We start from the raw sequence: 16893 nt of genomic DNA, 5'->3' as shown, positions 1-16893 counted from the left end.
TGGAACTGAATTTTTGGATATAAGCCCCCAATTTTCTACTTACTAGCTGTGTAACCTTATGAAAATGCTCAGCTTTTTAATGCCTCATCTGTAGCATGAGATAATACAGTCTCAATAAATAATAGCCATTATTGCCCAGCTGGTGTTGGTTAGTGGTGGAGCATCGACCCATGAACCAGGAGCTCAAGGTTTGATTCCCGGTCAGGGCTCAATCCCCAGTGTGTGTGGGGTACAGGAGGTAGCCAATCATCATTGATGTTTCTGTCTCTCTGTCCCTTTCCTTTCCTCTCTCTGAAATCAATAAAATCATTAACAACAACAACAACAACAAAATAATAGCTATTATTATTACTTAGTCCTTAGTAGATAACAGATAACTTTGAAAAAAGTGAATGTTAAAAAGAGCCTGTAAAATTATTATTTTGAATTAAGATATAAATAAGGAATCCTGTAAGGTATTCAAACTACTTTTTGTAGAGTCCTGTTGTGAACTTAAAGTTTTCTTCCAACATATGAAGGGTCCATCTAGTGAAAAAGACAATTTAGAAACTCCATTTTGTTAGTAGGTTTAGCTATCCTTCTATTGTTTATCTCACCAATGGGCAATGTGGGTTTGAAAAGAGAAGAACACCTATTACAATATTCCAATTACTCAGGCTCCACAGAAAATACGGTATTTAAGGTGATACTAAAGCAACCCAAGTCTCTTTCCATGATAATCATGGTGTTTTTGTTATTGTTGTTTTCCTGCTGCCACTCTTTCTATATCTTAGAGCAGTGGCTGACCCTGGTGGTCTGGAGAGGTAGGGTTTCCACTGCTGGGGCAGTGGGTAGGGCCTCAAACACTGCAGGCAGAGACCTACTAACTCAAGTGGAACATGGCATGTCCATGGTAGATCACTTCCTCTTGTGTGAGGAACATTCCATTAATGTGGCATTGGCTAGAGCTTATTTTTAATCTACTTCACTTTGAGAGGGGACAATCTTTAGAAACTCTCACCTGTAAATCAAGTTGCACATGCTGGTTTATTCTGGAATCTCCTGAATGGGGCATCTCTCGTGGATCCTGTGGAAGAGGTCCTTTAGAAGTTGGGGGGCCCTAGACATGGGATTTTAGTGTGTAGGAGTAAACAGGACCACCCAAATACCTGTATTATATTCCTTAGTGAGAGAAGTTAGCTTAGAATGCAGGCAGATAGGGCAAGTGTCCAGTGGAAAACAAAGGCAGGTGGAACATAGGCAGGGACAGACACGGCAGTTTGAGCAGCCTAATCACATAAACCAACCACGCAGAAATAATAAAATGTTTTTGGATACAAGCAGGAGTTATGGGAAACCAAGAGAGGGCCTGCAGTAAATAAGGTGTACAAACACATAAAAATGGAAAAAGGTCAGCGTAGGAACAGAGAAAGAAAACATAGACATAGGGAAATTTTAGGTCAGTTGCTGGGCAAAAACAATTGAGGGAATCAATCAGGCGATGGCACAGGTAGACACAGAGCAGGCTTCCAGCAGGTATATACCCCTGGACTACAGGCTTTAACGTGCAGCCCACTATTGGGTCCTTCTCCCCTTGGGGGAGCCTGAATCTGCTTGTAATAACTTTTCCACACTTTTATTTAAATCTTCTGGTCTTCAAAGCTCATTCTTTAGAGTCACAAGACAGGACCCCAGAAAAACACCTTGGCTCACTGTTCCAGTCATCATTAGAGCAAGATTTTGTTGTTTCCTACAAAACACAGGGATTTATTTTATTTTATTTTTTTTCTTATCTGTAATGTAGGCATTGTAGAGGACTGGCTATTGAAATGACCTGATTCTCTCTTTCTCTCAGTTTTGTCTTGTCTTTGGGCTTATGACTTTAAAAAATTTGCTAGTTTTATGTAAAAATTAGAAAAGCATTTTCTTTAGAGGTAGCAGGGCCAACTAAAATACTATAATTATCTCTCACTCGTCCCAACTGCATATATTTTTTGAGACCATAGAGCTACTCTGGCTAGTCTTTGGATTGTGAAAAAAAATCTTGAAAAAAATAAATGAAAATGCTTAGGGGAAGGTTTCAAGACAATTGGCAGATTTTATATAAGCTCAGATGAAGTGCAATGCAAAGCTACACAAATAAAGCTACAGAAGTTAATTTTAGGTGGAACTCATGCTTACATGTTTAATTTCATCTGTTTTCTTAGATAATCAGTTTTCTATTATAGAGTCTGTAATCTGGTGTCTGAAAATGATGGCAAACCTACACTAGGATTTATTGTCCTTTTTTCTTACCCACTTCCAGAATATCCCTGAGTTGAGCCAGTGTGAGCTCATGCTATAGCTTTGTGTTCCTAATGTCAGCTCCTCTTGGGTGATACTAGCTCTGGATGGCTCCCAGCTTTCTTTCTTTCTTTTTTTTTCTTTTCTTTTTCTATCAGCTTTTCAGCTCATTCCCAGCTTACTTTTCATCCCAATTTAATGGGGTAATGGCATTGAATTCTTGGACTTTTCAACTTAGCCTGAGGGGCTTCATGCCTGAGAATTTAAATCTCTAGTGAGTTTCTCACTATAGCTCTAATGAGATGATCAAGAACCACCTAAGGCCACATCCTAAATTATGGACTACTAATGGGAAAGACCTATCAGCTGGCCAGGCCAGGGGACACGTACATGGCACCTTTTTATTTTATACAAACTTGATTGGTGGGTTATAATTCTACTTAGCATTTAACTACTTGTAGTTGAACTATATGGTGAGCTGACAGTACATAAATATGCACAGGGAGAATTTAGGGAAGGACTTAAGTTATTTGATTTGAAAACTGTTTTTAAAATTCACCTTGTACTCTGGAATGAGTTGGACATTTGAACAGTGTTTTACATTCCCATGATTCTGGCCTATTCTCTCCCCATGCATTGAACAATGAATTTTTTTTTTTGATGACTTATTTTGACCCTTTCAAACCAATGAGGATTCTTATCAGTTTGTAGTCTCAAGGCCAAGGTCACCAGGACAAGCAGTATTGACCCAACCCAGAGAGTTGAGTGAGTATAAGACAACTCCCTATTTTTCAACCATATCTGCTACCCACCTTTTGACCACTTGTGTGTTTGACTAATAGCACTGACAACTTTATATTTTGTTTAGGTTTAAACTTCCTATCCAGTAAAAAATAGCAAAACCCATGACCTAACTCCATTTTAGCATTCATAGGTACTTTGAATATTTAGATGCATTTACTCTGCTTTAGTTTTGGGTCTTTATATAATGTACTCTCAGCTGACTCTCAGAAGGTGGACTTACAGTAGTACCAAAGGAGTAGAGAGTGGAGGGGAATGAACCTCCCATCGAGTCCTAAATACTAGAAAGAATGCTTGGTTGTCCTGGTATTGCTTCTGTTTTGATGGCTTGTCTTTCAGATTTCTGTCCCTTGGCTGGACATTTGGAAGAAACCCTTTAGTTTTCATGCTGAAGGAAAAATACAATACAAGAAAAGAGGAGAGAAAAGATGGCAGCTACCACAGGGTAAGGTTAGTTAGGAGTGCTGGTGTGCTTCGGGGAAGAGGTTTTCCTTTGAGAGTCATTTGGGAGCTGCCTGGTAGTTGATGCTGAATTTAGCATTGAGTTTGAAACCACTTAGAGATAGTGAGCACTGTAATGTCTCTCCCCCTTTTCATCTCTCCCCTCTTCTCTCACCACCCCTGACAACAGAGTGCTGGAGTTAAAAGGGATTTGAATGTGGTAGAAAGAAAGGAAATTGGCAAGGTTCCTGTAGGACTGGTCAGACACTGAAGCGGAGCCACTTTGGAGAGATGGAGTGGGAGGAGAGCCAGGGTGAAAGGTTAATTTGTCCTTCCCGCCCCTATGGGCCTTCAGGGCTCCTCAGGTGCCCCCTGTGGGTTTATGACTTGGGACCTCCCCCAAGCATGAGAGGAGGGCATTGTTTACTTCTCATAGCAGAGCCAGTCCTCAGACCCCTCACCATATGCTCTCAGGTCATGTCTACACAGCACAAGGCAGATGTTAAGAAAGTATCTGGACAAAAAAAATAAAAAATAAAATAAAAAAATAAAAAAAATTAAGCAGCAAGAAAATTGCTGTGGGAAGATGAGAAAGGTTTTTTCTACCTTTATTATACAAATTTTTTTGCATAAAGAACATGTTTTAGTTTATTTCTAAAGAATGTGGGAAAAGAATAACATTTTTTCATAAGTTTCAATGAAGTATTTTTATAAGATGCTTTGTGAAACTTATGAAAAAATGTTTCTGTGGAGTAATTGGCAAGGAAGTTATTGCTCATACAAACATATTGATTTCAACTCCTAAATTTCTGAAAGAGTGATTGAAAAATGAGATTTACTCAATAAATAAAGTAAACTGGAATTTCTAGTTTAAAATGGGAAAGGAATAGAAATGTCAAAAGCAGTGAGATGAGAAAAATAGCTCCTTGAATATGTTGCTTTCTCCTCACCCCTGTCTTTGGAAGCTGCCGAAATGATAGACTTTATGACTTTTGAATGGATTTGTTTACTACAAAAGATAAGACAAAGAAGGACATTTTTAAGAAGAAAGATTAAAAAAGTGAAGAAAAAATTGATATGGGAAAATGTATTTTTAAAATTTTACTTTTCAATTATAGTTTACATTCAGTATTATTTTATATTAGTTTCAGGTGTACCACATAGTGGTTAGACAATTATATACTTTATTTATTTTATTTATTTATTGCTTAGGTATTACATATGTGTCCTTATCCACCCATTGTCTCACCCCCCCCCCCCCCCCGCACTTGTCTGTGTCCATTGGTTATGCTTATATGCATGCATACAAATCCTTTGGTTGATTGCTCCCCTTATCCCCCACCCTCCCTTACCTTCCCTCTGATGTTTGACGGTCTGATCCATGCTACTCTGTCTCTGGATCTGTTTTTGTTCATCAGTTTATGTTGTTCATTATATTCCACAAATGAGTGAGATCATGTGATATTATCTTTCTCTGACTGGCTTATTTCACTTAGCATAATGCTCTCCAGTTCCATCCATGCTGTTGCAAATGATAAGAATTTCTTATTTTTACCACAGTGTAGTTTTCCATTGTGTAGATATACCACAGTTTTTTAATCCCTCATCTACTGGTGGGCACTTAGGCTGTTTCCAGATCTTAGTTATGGTAATTTGTGCTGCTATGAACATAGGGGTGCATATATCCTTTCTGATTAGTGTTTTCAGTTTCTTGGGATATCTTCTAGAAGTGGGGTCACTGGGTCAAATGGGAGTTCCAGTTTTAATTTTTTGAGGAAACGCCATACTCTTCTCCACAGTGGCTGGACCAGTCTGCATTCCGACCAGCAGTGCATAGTGGTTCCTTTTTCTCCACATCCTTGCCAGCACTTGTCATTTGTTGATTTGTTGATTATAGTATAGCCATTCTGATAGGTGTGAGATGGTATCGAATTTTAGTTTTGATTTGCATCTCTCAGGTAATTAGTGACTTTGAGCATGTTTTCATGTCTCTTGGCCTTCCTTCTATCTTCTTTTGAGAAATATCTATTTAGGTCCTTTGTCCATTTTTTGATTGGGTTGTTTATCTTCCTTTTGTTAAGTTGTATGAGTTCCCTGTAAATTGTTGGAGATTAAACCCTTATCGGTAATAAAATTGGCAAATATGTTCTCCCATGCAGTGGGTTTTCTTATTGTTTTGTTGATGCTTTCTTTTGCTGTGAAAAAGCTTTTTATTTTAATGTAGTCCCATTTGTTTATTTTCTCTTTAGTTTCCATTGCCCTAGAAGTAGTATCAGTGAAGAAATTGCTATGGCATATGTCTGAGATTTTGCTGCCTGTGGATTCCTATAGTATTTTTATGGTTTCCCGTCTTATGGTTTAGTCCTGTATCCATTTTGAGTTTATTTTTGTGTATGGTGTAAGTTGGTGATCTAGTTTCATTTTTTTGCATGTATCTGTACAATTTTCCCAACACCATTTGTTGAAGAGACTGTCTTGACTCCATTGTATGTTCTTGCCTCCTTTGTCAAATATTAACTGAGCATAGTGGTTTGGGTCAATTTCTGGGTTCTCTATTCTATTCAATAGGTCTATATGTCTGTTCTTGTGCCAGTTCTAGGCAGTTTTGAGAACAGTGGCTTTGTAATACAGCTTGATATCTGGTATTGAGATTCCTCCTACTTTGTTCTTCTTTCTCAGGATTGCTGCAGCTATTTGGGGCCTATTTATTTATTTATTTATTTATTTATTTATTTTATTCCACATGAATTTTTGGAGTTTTTTTTCCCCCCCTAGATCTGTGAAATATGCCATTGGTATTTTTAAATGGGAATGGCATTGAACCTATAGATTTCTTTGGGTAGTATGGACATTGTAATGATGTTGATTCTACCAATCCATGAACAAGGTATGTTCTTCCATCTGTTTATGAATTTCTCTATCTCTTTATTAGTGTCTTGTAGTTTTCCAAGCACAGGTCTTTTACTTCCTTAGTTAAGTTTATTCCTAAGTATCTTATTTTTTTTTGTGATGGTAAATGAAATTGGTTTTTTTTGTGATTTTTTTTTTTTAAATCTCGCTTTCTGTAAGGTCACTATTGGTGTATAAAAATGCCACAGATTTCTTGATGTTAATTTTGTATCCTGATACATTGCCAAATTCATTTATTAAGTCTAATATTATTTTGATGGACACTTTATGGTTCTCTCTGTACAGTATCATGTCATCTTCGAAGAAGGACAGTTTTACTTCTTCTTTTCCAATTTGGATGCCTTTTATTTCTTCTTTTTTGTCAAATCACATTGGCTACTACAATACTTCCAGTACTATGTTGAACAGGAGTGGTGAGAATGGGCTTTCCTGTCTTGTTCCTCTTCTTAGGGGAAATGTTTTAATTTTTGCCCATTGAGTATGATATTGGCAGTGGGTTTGTCATTTATGGATTTTATTTTGTTGAGGTATGATCCTTCTATTTCCACCTTACTGAGAGTTTTTAACATGAAAGGGTGTTGGATTTTGTCAAATTCTTTTTTTGCATCAATTTATATGACTATGTGATTTTTATCTCTCAATTTATTTATGTGATATATCGCACTTATTGATTTGCAGATATTGTACCATCATTGCATCCTTGGGATAAATCCTACTTGGTCATGGTGTATGATCTTTCTGATGTACTGCTGGATCCAATTTGCTAAAATTTTGTTGAGGATTTTGGCATTTATGTTCATGAGAGATATTGGTCTATAATTCTCTTTCATTGTGCTGTCTTTATCTGTTTTTTGGTATTAGAGTGATGCTGGCTTATAGAATGGTTTGGAAGTGTTTCTTCCTCTTGAATTTTTTGGAATAGTCTGAGGAGAATAGGTTTTAGTTATTCCTTGAATGTTTGGGAAAACTTCCCTGTGAAGCCATCTGGCCACAGGCTTTTGTTTGCTGAAAGCTTTTTGATGTCTGCTTCAATTTCCTCCACTGTTATCATCCTATTGAGATTTTTAGATTCTTCCTGATGGAGTTTTGGAAGGTTGTATTTTTCTAGGAATATGTTCATTTCCTTCATGTTGTCTAGTTTGTTGGAATAGAGTTGTTCATAGCATTTTTTATAAATCCTTTGTATTTCTGTGGAGTTTGTTGTTATTTCACCTCTTTCATTTCTGATTTTGTTTGTTTGTGTCCTCTTTTTTTGCTTCTTGGTGAGCCTGGCTAGAGGTTCATCAATCTTGTTTATCCTTTCAAAAGACCAGGTCTTGATTTCATTGATCTTTTGTATTGTTTTGTTTGTTTGTTTGTTGTTCCCTATGTCATTTATTTCTGCCCTGATCTTTATTATCTCCTTCATTCTGCTCACTCTGGGCTTTTCTTGTTGCGCTCTTTCTAATTCTTTAATTGTAGAGTTAGATAATTTACAATTTTTCTTCCTTCCTTCCTTTCTTTCTTCTTCTTCTTCTTTTTTTTTTTTTTTTTGTAGGCTTGTAGAGCTATAAACTTCTCTCATTGTGTCCCATAGCATATGCATTGTTGTGTTTTTATTGTCATTATTTTTCAGGATGTTTTTAAATATATATATATATATATTATTGTTTTTTTTACAGAGAGGAAGGGAGAGGGATAGATAGAAACATTGATGAGAGAGAATCATAGACCAGCTGCCTCCTACACACCCCCTACTGGGGATGTGCCCGCAACCAATGTACATGCCCTTGACCAGAATCAAACCTGGGGCCTTTCAGTCCGCAGACCGACACTCTATCCACTGAACCAAACCGGTTTCAGCTTTCCAGGATTTTTTAATTTCTTATTTGATCTCCTTGGTAACCCAATCATAATTTAATAGCATGCTATTCAGCTTCCAACTGTTAGAATTTTTTGATTGGTTTTATTGTAGTTTATTTCTAATATGATTTCAATCTTCTTGAATTTGGGGAGACTTTGCCTGTGATCCAATATGTGGCCTGTTTTTGAAAATGTCCCATGCGCACTTGAGAAGAATATATATTCTATGGTTTGTGGTGAAATGTTCTAAAGATGTCAATTAACTTCAACTGACCTAGTGAGTCATTTAGTGAGTCATTTAGGATTGCTTTTTCTTTGGTGATTTTTTGTCTAGAAGATTTATTCAGTGATGTCAGTGGTGTATTAAAATCCCCTATTATGATTTTATTGTTGTCTATTTCTCCCTTATTATCCTCTAGGAGATTTTTAAAAAAAAATGTATTTGGGTACTCCTGCATTGGGTGCATATATATTTATCAGGGATATATCCTCTTTTTGTATCAACCCCTCTAGTATTATTAAGTGGCCTTCCTTATCTCTTATTATGGTCTTCACTTTGAGCTCTACTTTGTCAGATATAAATATTGTTACTCTAGTTTTTGGGTTTTTTTTTTTTTCATTTCCAATTGCCTGAGAGTTATTTTTCTATCCTTTTACTTTCAGTCTGTGTGAATTCCTTATTCTGAGGTGGGTCTTTTGTAGATAGCATATATATATGTGTGTGTGTACAATGTCTTTTCATCCATTCAGCCACTAGATGTCTTTTGATTGAAGTATTTAGTCCATTTACATTTAAAGTTATTATTGATAGGTACTTGATTGTAGCAATTTTTATTTTTTGTGCCTGTGTTCCTTTTTACCATTTTATTTCTTGTTTTTACAGCATTCCCTTTAGCGTTTCTTGCATTGCTGGCTTGGTAGTGAAAAACTCCCTTAGTCTTTTTATTTCTTTTTCTGTAATGATCCTTATTCAATTCCCCTTCGATTTTGAATGACAACCTTGCTGGATAGAGCATTCTTGGATTCAGTCCCTTGCTTTGCATCACTTTGTAAACTTCCTTCCATTCTTTTCTGGCCTGATGTGTTTCTGTTGAGAAATCATTTGACCATATAATGGGAGATCCCTTGATGTAACTTCCTGTCTCTCTCTTACAGCCTTTAAGATTCTCTCTTTTTCCTGAACATTTGCCATCATAATCTGATGTGTCTTGATGTGGGTCTTTTTCGGTTCATCTTTTTTGACACTCTCTTTGCTAGTGTGGCTTTTTTCTTCCCCACATCAGGGAAGTTTTCTGACATTATTTCTTCAAATAGGTTTTCTAACCCTTGTTTCTCTCCCTATTGTTCTTGCACCCCTATTATTTGTATGTTGCTTTATTTCATATTGTCCCATAGGTCCCTTAGGCTCTCTCCTGTTCTTTATTTTTTTCCCCTCCAATTGCAGTTCAGTCTGAGTGTGTTTTGCTTCCCTGTCTTCTAATTAGCCCCTCCGCTTCTGCTAGTCTACTGTTGGAACTTTCCATGGTGTTTTTTACTGCAGGTATTTCACTCTTCATTTCTTCTTGATTCTTATATAAGTTGTTGATTTTTTCATCCATCTGTTTTATAAACTGTATAAACCCTTAGTCTGAATTCTTTTTTTGACATATTGCATGCTTCCATTTCACTAATCTGCTTTTATGGCGATTCCTCTTTTTCTTTTCTTTGGGGGTCTCTTTGTCTACCCATTTTTGTTCTCACTTTTGGATCTAGACCTCAAGTCGTGCAGGGGCTGTGCCTCAGTTGGCAGTGGCTCCTCTGGTGAGTGCTGTTCTCAGCAGTGGTGGCTCCGCTGGCTGGTAGGAAGAGGCTGCTCACACAGCTGCTGCTCCTTGGATGGGGGCATGCTGCTCGTGTGGTTGTTGCTCCTCAGATGGGGTCAGTCTGCTAGAGTGATTGCTGCTCCTTGGACATGGAAGCAGGTCACTTATACAGCTGCTGCTCCTTGGACAGGGGCAGGCCACATGAGGCTGTCACTCTTTGGCTTGGGGTGGGCTGCTTGTGGGGAGTCAGCTTCTCAAGTGTGTGCTGCTCATGTGGTCATAGTGCCCTGGGTTAAAGTATTTGGACTGGTCAGAAGAAAGCATGTTTCAGCATGCACAGAAGCCTGCGCTCGGGCTGGCTGGAGTCTCGGTGACCATGGGACCACAGCTGAGGTAGCAGGTCCCTGGCAAGGGTGGATCTAGAGTTTTGGTTGTTATCTGAGGGAACCCTGGGTAGAGGTGAGGCTGGGATCCCACTTACAGCAGCTCTCACCTTCACAAAGGCAAGGCATCTGAGGAAGAGTTGGCTTTTCAGTACTGTTTGCAATGGTAGTAGAGGCTGCCTAGTTAAGCAAGCCCGGTCAGCTTGCCCTCAAAGGTCCTGCAGGATCTAACTATGCCTCACTCACACACACCCCACATGCCCACACACTCCTCTTTTGCTTCCTCCCTCACTAACACTCTCTCTCTCACTGCCTCTGTATGTAGGTATGGGGTGTTATTAACTGTTTGTGGATGGAGTTTCCTCTCCACATGTCTGGTTATGTGGCTCACTCTCTAGCACACTGGCTTGGCTGGATAAAATTCACCTTGACAAGACACGACACAAAGGGAACAAAACACAAATATACTGAAGACACTGATAACCCCAATATAAGTGACCACCTGAGAAGAGAATTAAAGGAGAGAAAAGAGCACAAATGATATCAAAGAGAGAAAAAAAGATAAGAGAAAAAAATAAAAAGGAAGAAAAAGGATATCTCTCTCTCTCTCTCTCTCTCTCTCTCTCTCTCTCTCTATATATATATATATATATATATATATATATCCTCTTTTTATATATATGGAGAAAACATATATATGGAGAAAACACCACAGAACAAACAGATAAACCCAACAAAATGCAAACACCAAACACCTCGCAAAGACAGTGGGGGCATAATCTGTAGAGACTGAGCTTATATACAAAAAATAAGGTTAAGAATTGGATAAATATCGTGAGGACCTCAGTTTAGTATAGTGGAAATAGAAAGGTGATGATGAGTGGATTTGAAGAAAGAGAATGAGAAGAAAATAATAATAATAAATTTATAAAAAATGACTTAAAAATGGTATAAAATAAAAAATAGCAAACAAAACAAAATAAAATAGAATTACGGGAAAATCATGTGAAAAAAAAGAAAGAAAATAAAGCAACAAACAAACAAAAAGGAAATTAAAGAAAAAAGAGAGATAAGTAATAATAAAATAAAAATGAAAAAGTGAAGTGTTGTTCCTCTGGCTGGCTTAAGATCCCAGTCTTCCGAACTGTCTGCGGTTTCCGAGTTTCCTGTTGCTGGGACTGAAGGCCTCTCTTTAGGCCAGTCTCTCTGGACTCTCAGGGACTATTCAGATTTTTTTTTTAAATCCTTTGTATCATTTAGGGTGTATTCTGGGTGTGACTATATTGGTTGCCTGGAGCCTGGAGGGAGGGGCTATCTCTTCAGGAGAAAAATGGCTGCCCAGGACCTGGACTCAGGTATAACTCAGCAGCAGACTCGCTGCCACTTCTCCTGGACCCTCTCCTCTCCCCAGGCTCTCCCCGGACTCCACAAGTCTGCACCTTCTCCTGCACCGCAGCCACGGGTGAGTGTCAGTATCTGAAAGGTCCTATGAACCAGGTTCAGTGAAGAAAAGCACAGGCCGGCATTGTGTGTGGCCTGGTCATCCCTTCAGACTGCCGTTTCTGGGCTCAGTCTTTCCTGATTGTGGATCCAGATCTAGAATCCCCTACAACCAGCAGTCCTACGGACCTTCTTTCCACAGTCAGACTCTTTGCCTGTCCCAAGGAACATGGCTCAGTGCCCTGTGGTTTCCCTCTGAGCCCACAGAGGTCTGGCAGATCTCTCCTGCCCAGATCTTTGATTTTTACCTTTCTGCAGGGGTCCTCTGCCTCTCCCAGCTGCAAATTGTCTCACAAACTGAGTCTCCTTCACCATTTCAGGGTGGATGTTATTTGTTTCAGATGCTCATTCTATTTGCTCCGGGACAAGGCTTGAGACATGTCTGCCTATTCTGACACCATTTGTCCTCTCCAATCATAAACTTTAAAAAGTGTTCCCCCTGCTATTTCCAGTACCCACTTGGCATCAAACATAGGTGTTATAATATTATTCATTATGTTCCCTATGCTGTACTCTATGTACCTACAGGTCTGTTTCTCTTACAGTGTATTTAAAAAGCCTGAGATGGGATTGTCTGTCATCATAGACTTTCACTGAAATTAGGTTCCAGATACAGTCAAACAAGGTAGAGTCACCTTTGCCACCCACATTCATGTGATGAAAAAACGGGAGTATTTTACAATGCAAACACCCTGCACTGATGCCCCTGCCTGAATAGAGAGGCAGGCCTTCCATTTTAATGGGACCATCTGTTGCAATGAACAGATGTATTAGAGAGGTTTTTGCTACAGGACATGTATTATTATTTATATTATCCTTAAATAAAACAAAGAAAATAAATTTTAAAAATAAATCCCACCTTGTGTCTAAGAAAAGGTAAAAGCAATTCAGGATTATTTTGTAGCTGTGACTTTCATCTAAGGATTGGTCTCAAAGACAGAGCAGAGTCATAAAGGCTACCTTCCCCCTCTTCTGTTCAGAAAAGTACCAAAGATTTGCTTACATCCTTGGCAAAAAATGAGTGATTTGTGCCTAGAAGTCTCAATAAGTCAGAGGACATCTTCGCAGGGAGGCCCAGGAGAGGAAGGAGTGTGTGTTGGTGTGACTTTGCCTGTTCTCTCTGTCTTTTCCTTTACGGCTCAGTAGCAGTTGTCCTAGATTCTGCTGCCCAAGCAAAAAGTCTCTTACATTGGTGTCAATTTGATTGTATTAGCCATCATTTTGAATCTATATAGGAATTGTTCACAGAGATTATTAGTGTTACAGAGAACAGTGTATTTAAAAAAACTGTTTTGTACTGTTTCTTGACTAATTGCATTTTGTGGAGTTTCTGCATGTATATGGTTTTACTCTGAGAGTGTTGGGTGCAGATTTTCTGTCCTGCTCTCTCTGGAGCTGCCCGACTTCCCTAAAAGTTCTGTCACCTTCAGCTTCCATCTATGAGTAATGATGTTTCTTGACAACCCGTTCCAAAGAGAAGTTGTGAAAAATGTGCAAGGTACTTGCAGTGGGCTTTGGGTGCCTTGGAAGAGAGATGTAATGTAAATACCAGAACGCTAGTGTGGAACCAGTGTGTGAGCGCTGCTCAGACTTCACCCAGAATGTTATCTCTCCATCTCGGGATGGAGAGGTTGGCAGGCTGGTGAAAGACAGAGTTTCTGGATTGCATATTCCAGATTGTGCCTGTGTTTGTTCTGTGCAAAAGGGCGTGCCTTCAGTTACAGCCTCCTCCTGCCTTAGTCATGGAAAACCTCATAGAGAAAGTGGAGTTTTAGGATGGCATTTGAAGATGAGAGGGAGAAAGGTGCACAGTGAATGAGAGAGAGAAGAGAAACTTTGGGGATGTAAGAAGTGACTAAGAACAGGGAGAGTGGAAACAGGAAAGATCATGTATCAAAGGAGTACAAGTGAATTGTATTAACTGAGAAAGATGAATTTTAAAATCTTTCTAGGAATCTGATCTGAGAGAGAGGCTTTTTCTAATTTCATTGCTATAAAAATTAATGTTATTCCTTTGAGCAACTCTGAGACGGAAAACCTCAATTTAAAAATACAGGTGTTGCAGCAAGTTTATAATACATTCCAGACAGGTTTTTTTTTTTTTTTTTTTTTTTGAACTGGGAGGATGATAATCAGTTGCTACTTATGGGATATGAGTCATCATAAAATAAAAATGCAACTCTGACCTGTACAGTCCTGAACACGCTTAACTCTTAATAAGTTTTTGATTAAGCAAACAAACACATAAAACACCTAACGCCGAGACTGCTCGTGGCCTTGTTTTTTGAAAATGGTAATAAAAAAATTAAAGAGAACAAACATATCTAAAGTAGAAGTGGCACTTCACTTTGCCTTAGAGCTGGCCCAGATAAACAGGTGATGAAAGAGAGAGGAGACAAAGACAGATTAGCAGAGTATGACAAAGAGCCATCTTTGTCATGGACACGAGCTTCCTGGCAGAGAGCACACTGCCCTCTCTGATCTCACGCCAGTTTGGCTCATTCCCAGGCCCACAGGTGAGGGTCTGTCCTGAGCAGGGGCTAGACTCGTCCTGCACCATCTCCTGACCAGAGAAGCTAGGAAAAGCTGGAGAATTTTCAATGCAAAATTAACAATTGTTTTCTGGAATCAGAACAGTGTTTGAACCCCAATGCCGCCATTTACTCACCAGAGTTAACTGTCACTTTTTAGTGCCAGTCTCTACACATTTGCGCAAGTAAATAGTTTCTCACCATGTTTGTTGTAAGCGTTAAAAAAAAAAAAATCTAAAAGGGGGTTAAACTTATATTTTTTAAAAAAATTGAGAGAAACACAAATTTTTGTTTGACTTGGTGATGGGAGGACCAGACCAACTGTACTTGAGCTCTTTAGGATAGAAAACCATATACTATGGATCTAAGGTGTGAAAATGCAATACAATTAGAAGTTCTTTGAGAAAGATCTTTAAATAAAGGGTATCAATACAAGAATTTCGTTGAGTTTCGATAATTGTGGCAGAATGTTGGCTTTCCCTTTGGAAAGTCTCCTCCAGGTTTTCCAAAGTCTTCCCAATTCCCAGCCCTGGTGAAACTGGGCATAATCGTTCCACTATGACGCATGCTTCCCTATTACATTAAAGCAAAAATGAGTTTGCCAAGAAAAAGCAGCTTTTCACACAGGGTGTAGCGCATGTTGTGGGAGAACTAGTCTGGCTGGTTCCACCTCAGCTCAATCTTTTGAGTGCAATTTTTGCTGTTAGCCGTACCAATGAATATTACAGCAACCATCGCCCGAATACCTCTTCCTCATTTGGGAAAACACACACACACACACACACACTCACACGCTCAGAGTCACTGCAAAATTATAAATGGACATAACTTCCTAGATGGCCCGAGGACTTCAAAGAGTTAGAGAAACATCAATCAGATAAAAACCGGTGTGTGTCACTGATGTTTTAAAATGTTATATTCGTGTTTAAATAGCTGGCAGGTCAGTCTTTTTTTTTCCCTTAATTTTTTTGAGTGTGCAGCAAAACAAGCTTCAATAGATTGGAAAAATAGAGTTCATTTCTTTTTTTCATTTTTAGTTTTTATTTTTTTTCTGTTTCTCTTCACCCTGGAGGTGGTCACAGCCTGGCCTCCCTCTGCATCCAGGCTGCTGGGCAGGGGAGAAGCTGCGGGAGGGAAGAGGCATCGCTTGTGCCCCCCAGGGAAGAGCTGGGCTGGAGGTAAGGCGGCCGCTTTCTCTCCCGGACCCCCTGCTCCCTGCCTGAGCGCCTGAACACCATCTTCAGCACACCGTGTCTTCAGAGAAACTTCCTGGAAGCCAGCCAGCTGGGGCCCAAGGTCAAGCAGCCACCGTGACTATCAGCAACAAGGAGAACCAGGGGGCCCTGCGGAGGTGATGGCAGGTGGAGAGGCAGTTAGTGAATCCGCAGAGCTGCCTGCTCACCGCTGTGGCTGCGTTGATGGCAGCGGCTGCTGTGACTGCTGGGAAGGTCTTATCTACTGATCAGCACAGTGTGCCAGAGGGCGGATGGGAGAGCCCGCCTTGGCAGAAGGTTCCAGTTGCAGCCTGCAACAGACAGCAGAAGGAAAAGGGAAGACAACCCTCACAGCAGACCAGCAGGAGCAGCTCTGCGGAGCGCGGTACCGGTGTTCCAGGCCTTGCCGGCTCCATCCCCTGCGCTGGCAGCCGTGGCTGCCTGCTTTCATTAATTACCTCCCATTCCCAGTCGCATTTATTCCAAACTACCTTTAGGGTTCAAAGTGCAGGAGCAAAATGACTTGGGTTGAAGGCAATTAACAAACAGGTTATTTTAAATTAACAGGCACTTTTACCATCTGGCCCTCATAGCTCCTTCGTGTCGCGGTGGAATCAGCAATGCCGGGTATCTGGTGGAAGGACGAGTGGGTCACATTCTTCCCAGTGATGGTACACTCACTTTATTTGGAGATTTGAATATTTCATTGATGCATATTGATCAGAGTTAAATCCAAGGAAAAAGAAAAGCTTCTACAAATTTCTGATATTGTATATTAGAAATTTTTGTCTACAAAATATGTTAGAATTGTATGTACAAAATTGTATATTAAATGTGTTATCAATTTGTTGTCAGGTGTTTGTTTGTTTTTCACTTTGAATTTTCTAATATCCCTGCAATACTTGATTTGTTATTGTTCTTGGCATTTATCCATTTCCCCTTGAGTTACACATGGCTTTTTCCTCCTATTTTGAAACTAGGTATTTTGCTCTATATTGCCTTGTATATAGTGGGGACTTAGCAAGTTGAATAGAAAAATGAAATGCCTCACATAATTCAAAATAGGTGACTATAGGAGAAGCCTGAGAATTTTAAACCAAGTTTCAGTAAGTTAATAATGTGCTATATATTGCTTCATAGAAGCATTCTCTGTAGATAGTGGGTTCCTCCACAACATTTAACATAATTTTGTTTAGATATAACTTAA

This window comes from Pipistrellus kuhlii, unplaced genomic scaffold, assembly GCF_014108245.1.
Source record: "Pipistrellus kuhlii isolate mPipKuh1 unplaced genomic scaffold, mPipKuh1.p scaffold_m20_p_2, whole genome shotgun sequence".
In the NCBI taxonomy this organism is placed as follows: Eukaryota; Metazoa; Chordata; class Mammalia; order Chiroptera; family Vespertilionidae; genus Pipistrellus; species Pipistrellus kuhlii.
Note: the sequence above shows the minus strand (reverse complement) of the source record.